This window comes from Arachis ipaensis, chromosome B9 (genome assembly GCF_059453495.1).
Source record: "Arachis ipaensis isolate K30076 ecotype BB chromosome B9, ASM5945349v1, whole genome shotgun sequence".
Classification (NCBI taxonomy): domain Eukaryota; kingdom Viridiplantae; phylum Streptophyta; class Magnoliopsida; order Fabales; family Fabaceae; genus Arachis; species Arachis ipaensis.
Genome location: NC_142444.1, coordinates 108555878 through 108564594, shown reverse-complemented (window position 1 = coordinate 108564594; position 8717 = coordinate 108555878). Strand labels below are relative to the sequence as shown.

The 8717-nt window shown below is 34.8% G+C and overlaps 2 non-coding genes across 2 annotated transcripts; both read left to right on the top strand.

Annotated features, from left to right (window-relative positions):
- The first annotated feature begins 325 nt into the window (after window positions 1-325).
- On the top strand, window positions 326-433 carry LOC148545848 (small nucleolar RNA R71). The gene has a single exon (XR_015901967.1). It is a non-coding gene; the product is annotated as a small nucleolar RNA R71 (small nucleolar RNA).
- A 6132-nt stretch (window positions 434-6565) lies between these two features.
- On the top strand, window positions 6566-6673 carry LOC148545847 (small nucleolar RNA R71). The gene has a single exon (XR_015900647.1). It is a non-coding gene; the product is annotated as a small nucleolar RNA R71 (small nucleolar RNA).
- The last annotated feature ends 2044 nt before the right edge of the window (window positions 6674-8717 follow it).

The window sequence follows — 8717 nt, the reverse complement described above, 5'->3', positions numbered from 1 at the left end:
CCTCTTGAGTACTGTTGGATGCAGCTTGCATTCCATTCAGACTCTGAGAAATCATATTGACTTGCTGAGTCAATATTTTGTTCTGAGCCAATATGGCATTCAGAGTATCAATTTCAAGAACTCCCTTCTTCTGAGGCGTCCCATTACTCACAGAATTCCTCTCAGAAGTGTACATGAACTGGTTATTAGCAACCATGTCAATGAGTTCTTGAGCTTCTGCAAGCGTTTTCTTTAGGTGAATGGATCCACCTGCAGAAGTATCCAATGACATCTTAGCCAATTCAGATAAACCATCATAGAATATATCCAGGATGGTCCATTCTGAAAGCATGTCAAAAGGACACTTTTTGGTCAGTTCTTTGTATCTCTCCCAAGCTTCATAGAGGGATTCACCTTCTTTCTGTCTGAAGGTTTGAACATCCACTCTAAGCTTGCTCAACTTTTGAGGAAAGAACTTGGCTAAGAAAGCCTTGACCAGCTTATCCCAAGAGTTCAGGCTATCTTTGGGTTGAGAGTCCAACCATACTCTAGCTCTGTCTCTTACAGCAAAAGGGAAAAGCATGAGCCTGTAGACTTCAGGATCTACTCCATTAGTCTTAACAGTATCACATATCTGCAAGAATTCAGTTAAGAACTGAAAAGGATCTTCAGATGGAAGTCCATGAAACTTGCAGTTCTGCTGCATCAGAGAAACTAATTAAGGTTTAAGCTCAAAATTGTTTGCTCCAATGGCAGGAATGGAGATGCTTCTTCCATGTAAATTGGAATTAGGTGCAGTAAAGTCACCAAGCATCCTCCTTGCATTATTATTATTTTCGGCTGCCATCTCCTCTTCTTGTTCGAAAATTTCTGAAAGGTGCTTGCTGGATTGTTGTAATTTAGCTTCTCTTAGTTTCCTCTTCAGAGTCCTTTCAGGTTCTGGATCTGCTTCAACAAGAATATTCTTGTCCTTGCTTCTGCTCATATGAAAAAGAGGGACAGAAAAATAATAATAGGGATCCTTTTTACCACAGTATAAAGGTTCCCTTGTTGTGAGTAGAAGAAAAGAAGAGTAGAAGAGAAAAGAAAGGAGAATCCAAACAGAAGGGTGAGGAGAGCAGAGATTTTTCGAAAATAATTTTTCAAAAAGAGTTAGTGATTTTCGAAAATAGTTTTTGAAAATGGTTAGTAATTTTCGAAAATTAAAATAAAAAATTAAAATAATTAGTTAATTAAAAAGAAATTTTGAAAAAGAGGGAAGATATTTTCGAAAATTAGGGAGAGAGAGTAAGTTAGGTAGTTTTGAAAAAGATAAGAAACAAACAAAAAGTTAGTTAGTTAGTTGAAACAAATTTGAAAATCAATTTTGAAAAGATAAGAAGATAAGAAGTTAGAGAAGATATTTTAAAATCAAATTTTTGAAAAGGATATGATTTTGAAAAAGATAAGATAAAAAGATATTTTTGAAAAGATATGATTGAAACTAGTTTTGAAAAAGATTTGATTTTTAAAATCACAATTAATGACTTGATTCACAAGAAATCACAAAATATGATTCTAGAACTTAAAGTTTGAATCTTTCTTAACAAGTAAGTAACAAACTTGAAAATTTTGAATCAAAACATTAATTGATGATGTTATTTTCGAAAATTATGTGATAAAGATGAGAAAAAGATTTTTGAAAAATATTTTTAAAATTTTCAAAAATAACTAAGAAAAATAAAAAAGATTTGATTTTTGAAAAAGATTTTGAAAAAGATAAGATTTTTAAATTGAAAATTTGATTTGACTCATAAAAACAACTAGATTTTAAAAATTTTTGAAAAAGTCAAATCTAATTTTCGAAATTTTAAGAGAGAAAAAGGAGAAGATATATTTTTTTTATTTTTGAATTTTTAATGATGAGAGAGAAAAATTAAAACGTCATCTTCAAAGTGTTCTTGGTGTTCATGTTTTTCTCTTTTCTTTTTGGATCAAAACAAGGAATGCATGCAAGAACACTATGAATGTTAAGATGAACACCAATAACACTTTGAAGATCATGATGAACATCAAGAACTTATTTTTGAAAAATTTTTAATGCAAAGAAAACATGCAAGATACCAAACTTAGAAATCTTTCATGTTTAGACTCTATGGATTCAAGAATGCATATGAAAAACACCATACAACACAAAACAATAAAACATCAAGATCAAACAAGAAGACTTACCAAGAACAACTTGAAGATCATGAAGAACTCTATGAATGCATGAATTTTTCGAAAAAAATGCAAGATGGACATGCAATTGACACCAAACTTATAACATGACACATGACTCAAACAAGAAACACAAAATATTTTTTATTTTTATGATTTTCTAATTTTTTTGTATTTTTATTTTATATTTTTCGAAAATCAGTCTAAAAAAAAAGAAAAATAAGGATTCCGAAATTTTTAATATGAATTCCAGGAATCTTGTATTCTTATTCTAAAGCTCCAATCTGAGGGTTAGGCATGGCTTAATAGCCAGCCAAGCTTTAGTATGTAACTCAGACATGACACGGCTGACATTCCAATTAACTTGCTTCCATGCTGATGGTTGGAAGCCTCAGTCCAAAAGAATTTAGACATGGCTTTACAGCCAGCCAGGCTTCACATGCTTCATGAAACACTAGAATTCATTCTTAAAAATTATGAAGAACATAAATTAAATATTTTTGAAAAGAATTTTTTATTTTTTATTTTTTTTCAAAAACAAATGAGAAATTTTTGAAAGTTTTTTTGAAAATTTTTTTTTTGAAAAGAAAACAAAAAGAAAATTACCTAATCTGAGCTACAAGATGAACCGTCAGTTGTCCAAACTCGAACAATCTCCGGCAACGATGCCAAAAACTTGGTGCACGAAATTGTGATCTCAGGCAACGGCGCTAAAAACTCTGTACACACGTCTTAATAAATCATTTTTCAGTCACAACTTCGATACAACTAACCAGCAAGTGCACTGGGTCGTCCAAGTAATAAACCTTACGTGAGTAAGGGTCGATCCCACGGAGATTGTTGGTATGAAGCAAGCTATGGTCACCTTGTAGATCTCAGTCAGGCGGATATAAAATAGTTATGGAGTTTTCGAAAATATATAATAAAATAAGGATAGAAATACTTATGTAATTCATTGGTGAGAATTTCAGATAAGCGCATAGAGATGCTTCGTTCCTCTGAACCTCTGCTTTCCTGCTGTCTTCATCCAATCAATCTTACTCCTTTCCATGGCTGGCTTTATGTAAGGACATCACCGTTGTCAATGGCTACTTTTTATCCTCTCTGGAAAATGGTCCGATGCGCTGTCACTGCATGGCTAATCGTCTGGAGGCATCACCCTTGTCAATGGCTGCATCCCATCCTCTTGTGAAAATGGTCCAAATGCTCTGTCACAGCACGGCTAATCATCTGAGGTTCTCGATCATACTGGAATAGGATTCACCCTCCTTTTGCGTCTGTCACTACGCCCAGCACTCGCGAGTTTGAAGTTCGTCACAGTCATTCAATCCCAGAGTCCTACTTGAAATACCACAGACAAGGTTTAGACTTTCCGGACTCTCATGAATGCCGCCATCAATCTAGCTTATACCACGAAGATTTTGATTAAGAGATCCAAGAAATACTCATTCAATCTAAGGTGGAACGGAAGTGGTTGTCAGGCACGCGTTCGTGGGGGAATGATGATGATTGTCATGTTCATCACATTCAGGTTGAAGTGCGAATGAATATCTTGGAAGCAGAATAAGTTGAATTGAATAGAAAAACAGTAGTACTTTGCATTAATCTTTGAGAAACAGCAGAGCTCCACACCTTAATCTATGGAGTGTAGAAACTCTACCGTTGAAAATACATAAGTGAAAGGTCCAGGCATGGCCGAATGGCCAGCCCCCAAAACGTGATCACAGGATTAAAAAATATTATCCAGGATGTCAAATACAATAGTAAAAAATCCTATTTATACTAAACTAGCTACTAGGGTTTACATAAGTAAGTAATTGATGCATAAATCCACATCCGGGGCCCACTTGGTGTGTGCTTGGGCTGAGCTTGAATGTTACACGTGTAGAGGTCAATCTTGGAGTTGAACGCCAGTTTGTAACGTATTTCTGGCGTTCAACTCTGGCTTGTGACGTGTTTTTGGCGTTTAACTCCAGACAGCAACGTAGAACTGGAGTTCAACGCCCTTTTACGTCATCTAAACTCGGCCAAAGTATGGACTATTATATATTGCTGAAAATCCCTGGATGTCTACTTTCCAACGCAATTGAAAGCGCGCCATTTTGAGTTCTGTAGCTCCAGAAAATCCACTTTGAGTGCAGGGAGGTCAGAATCCAACAGCATCAGCAGTCCTTCTTCAACCTCTGAATATGATTTTTTCTCAAGTCCCTCAATTTCAGCCAGAAAATACCTGAAATCACAAAAAAACACACAAACTCATAGTAAAGTCCAGAAATGTGAATTTAACATAAAAACTAATGAAAACATCCCTAAAAGTAACTAGATTCTACTAAAAATATACTAAAAACAATGCCAAAAAGTGTATAAATTATCCGCTCATCAAACGCCAGCTCCATGCTTGTTTCTGGCATTCAGCGCCAGCTCCATGCTCTGTTCTGGCGTTGAACGCCAGCCAGATGCTCCTTACTGGCGTTTAAAGGCCAGTAAGCCCTTCCTCCAGGGTGTGATTTTTCTTCTGTTATTTTTGATTCTGTTTTTGATTTTTCTATTTATTTTGTGACTCCACATGATCATGAACCTAATAAAACATGAAAGAACAATAAAAATAAAAATAAAATTAGATAAATAAAAGTTAGGTTGTCTCCCAACAAGCGCTTCTTTAATGTCAATAGCTTGACAGTGGGCTCTCATGGAGCCACACATGTGATCAGGTCAATTTTATAGACTTCCCAACACCAAACTTAGAGTTTGGATATGGGAGTTCAACACCAAACTTAGAGTTTGGCTGAGGCCTCCCAACACCAAACTTAGAGTTTGACTGTGGGGGCTTTATTTGACTCTGTACTGAGAGAAGCTTTCTATGCTTCCTCTCCATTGTTACAGAAGGAGATTCTTGAGTTTTAAACACAAGGTTGTCCTCATTCAGTTGAAGGATCAATTCTCCTCTGTCTACATCAATCACAGTTCTTGTTGTGGCTAGGAAGGGTCTTCCAAGAATGATGGATTCATCCTCATCCTTCCCAGTATCCAGGATTATGAAATCAGCAGGGATGTAAAGGCCTTCAACCTTTACTAACACGTCCTCTACTTGACCATAAGCCTGTTTTCTTGAGTTGTCTGCCATCTCTAATGAGATTCTAGTAGCTTGCACCTCAAAGATTCCCAGTTTCTCCATTATAGAGAGGGGCATGAGGTTTATCCCTGACTCAAGGTCACATAGAGCCTTCTCAAAGGTCATGGTACCTATGGTACAAGGTATTAGGAACTTTCCAGGATCCTATTTCTTCCGAGGCAATCTCAGTTGATCCAATGCATTTAGTTCATTGGTGAACAAGGGAGATTCATCTCCCCAAGTCTCATTACCAAATAAATTGGCATTCAGCTTCATGATTGCACCAATGAATTTGGCAACTTGCTCTTCAGTAACATCCTCATTCTCTTCAGAAGAGAAATACTCATCAGAACTCATGAATGGCATAAGGAGGTTTAATGGAATCTCTATGGTCTCTAGATGAGTCTTAGATTCCTTTGGTTCCTCAGAGAGAAACTCCTTATTGATCACTGGACATCCCAGGAGGTCTTCCTCCTTAGGATTCACGTCCTCCCCTTCCTCCTTGGATTCGGCCATGATGGTTATATTAATGGCCTTGCACTCTCCTTTTGGATTTTCTTCTGTATTGCATGGGAGAGCACTAGGAGGGGTTTCAGTGATCTTCTTACTTAGCTGGCCTACTTGTGCCTCCAAATTTCTAATGGAGGACCTTGTTTAATTCATGAAACTTAAAGTGGCCTGAGATAGATTAGAGACTATGTTTGCTAAGCTAGATGGATCCTGCTCAGAACTCTCTGTCTTTTGCTGAGTTGATGATGGAAAAGGCTTGCTATTAAACCTGTTTCTTCCACCATTATTAAAGCCTTGTTGAGGCTTTTGTTGATCCTTCCATGAGAGATTTGGGTGATTTCTCCATGAGGGATTATAGGTGTTTCCATATGGTTCACCCATGTAATTCACCTTTGCTATTGTAGGGTTTTCAGGATCATAAGCTTCTTCTTCAGAAGATGACTCTTGAGTACTGTTGGATGCAGCTTGCATTCCATTCAGACTCTGAGAAATCATATTGACTTGCTGAGTCAATATTTTATTCTGAGCCAATATGGCATTCAGAGTATCAATTTCAAGAACTCCCTTCTTCTGAGGCATCCCATTACTCACAGGATTCCTCTCAGAAGTGTACATAAACTGGTTATTAGCAACCATGTCAATGAGTTTTTGAGCTTCTGCAGGCTTTTTCTTTAGGTGAATGGATCCACCTGCAGAAGTATCCAATGACATCTTAGCTAATTCAGACAGACCATCATAGAATATATCCAGGATGGTCCATTCTGAAAGCATGTCAGAAGGACACTTTTTGGTCAGTTGCTTGTATCTCTCCCAAGCTTCATAGAGGGATTCACCTTCTTTCTGTCTGAAGGTTTGAACATCCACTCTAAGCTTACTCAGCTTTTGAGGAGGAAAGAACTTGGCTATGAAAGCCGTGACCAGCTTATCCCAAGAGTTCAGGCTGTCTTTAGGTTGAGAATTCAACCATATTCTAGCTCTGTCTCTCACAGCAAAAGGGAAAAGCATGAGCCTGTAGACTTTAGGATCTACTCCATTAGTCTTAACAGTATCACAGATCTGCAAGAATTCAGTTAAGAACTGAAAGGGATCTTCAGATGGAAGTCCATGAAACTTGCAGTTTTGTTGCATCAGAGAAACTAATTAAGGTTTAAGCTCAAAATTGTTTGCTCCAATGGTAGGGATGGAGATGCTTCTTCCATGTGAATTGGAATTTGGTGCAGTAAAGTCACCAAGCATCCTCCTTGCATTATTATTATTTTCGGCTGCCATCTCCTCTTCCTGTTCAAAAATTCCTGTAAGGTTGTCTCTGGATTGTTGTATTTTAACTTCTCTTAGTTTCCTCTTCAGAGTCCTTTCAGGTTCAGGATCTGCTTCAACAAGAATGTTCTTGTCCTTGCTCCTGCTCATATGAAAAAGAAGGGAACAGAAAATAATAATAGGGATCCTTTTTACCACAGTATAGAGGTTCCCTTGTTGTTAGTAGAAGAAGAAAAGAATGTAATGTAAGAAAAGAGAAGAGAGGAGAATCCAAACACAAGGGTGAGGATAGGAGCAGAGATATGAGGTGAGGAGAAGTGTTAGTAAGTCATTAGATAAATAGAAGAAGATGAGAGAGAAGTTTTCGAAAATAATTTTTGAAAAGGAGTTGATGATTTTCGAAAATTAAAGGGAAAATAAAATTAAAATTAAAATTTAAAACAATTAATTAATTAAAAAGAATTTTTTGAAAAAGAGGGAGGTATTTTCGAAAATTAAAGGTAGAAAGTTAGTTGGTTAGTTTTGAAAGAGATAAGAAACAAACAAAAAGTTAGTTAGTTAGTTGAAACAAATTTTGAAAATCAATTTTTAAAAGATAAGAAGATAAGAAGTTAGAAAAGATAAGATAAAAAGATAAGATAAAAAGATATTTTTGAAAAGATATGATTGAAATTATTTTTGAAAAAGATTTGATTTTTAAAATCACAATTAATGACTTGATTCACAAGAAATCACAAGATATGATTCTGGAACTTAAAGTTTGAATCTTTCTTAACAAGTAAGTAACAAACTTGAAATTTTTGAACCAAAACATTAATTGTTGATGATATTTTCGAAAATATGAGATAAAATTAAGAAAAAGATTTTTGAAAAATATTTTTAGAATTTTCGAAAATAAATAAGAAAAATGAAAAAGATATGATTTTTGAAAAAGATTTTGAAAAAGATAAGATTTTTAAATTGAAAATTTGATTTGACTCATAAGAAATAACTAAATTTTAAAAATTTTTGAAAAAGTCAACTCAAATTTTCGAAAATTTATGAGTGAAAAAGGGAAAGATATTTTTTTTTATTTTTGAATTTTTAATGATGAGAGAGAAAAACAATGAAAAGACTCAATGCATGAAAATTTTGGATCAAAACACATGATGCATGCAAGAACACTACGAATGTCAAGATGAACACCAAGAACACTTTGAAGATCATGATGAACATCAAGAACTTATTTTTGAAAATTTTTAAGAAAAGAAAAACATGCAAGACACCAAACTTAAAAATTTTTATTCTCTAGACAGTAATAATTCAAGAATGCATATGAATAACAAGAAAAGACACAAAATAAGAAAACATCAAGATCAAACAAGAAGACTTACTAAGAACAACTTGAAGATCATGAAGAACACTATGAATGCATGAATTTTCGAAAAATGCATAAAATTTTAGAAAAAATGCAATTGACACCAAACTTAAAATTGACTCAAGACTCCAACAAGAAACACAAAATATTTTTGATTTTATGTTTTTATTTTTTTTTTTTTGGATTTTTGTATATTTTTTCAAAAAATATATAGGAAAAAGAAAATAAGAAATTCAAAAATTTTTAATAAGAATTCCAGGAATCTTTCAATGTTAGCCTAAAGCTCCAATCTAAGGGTTAGAC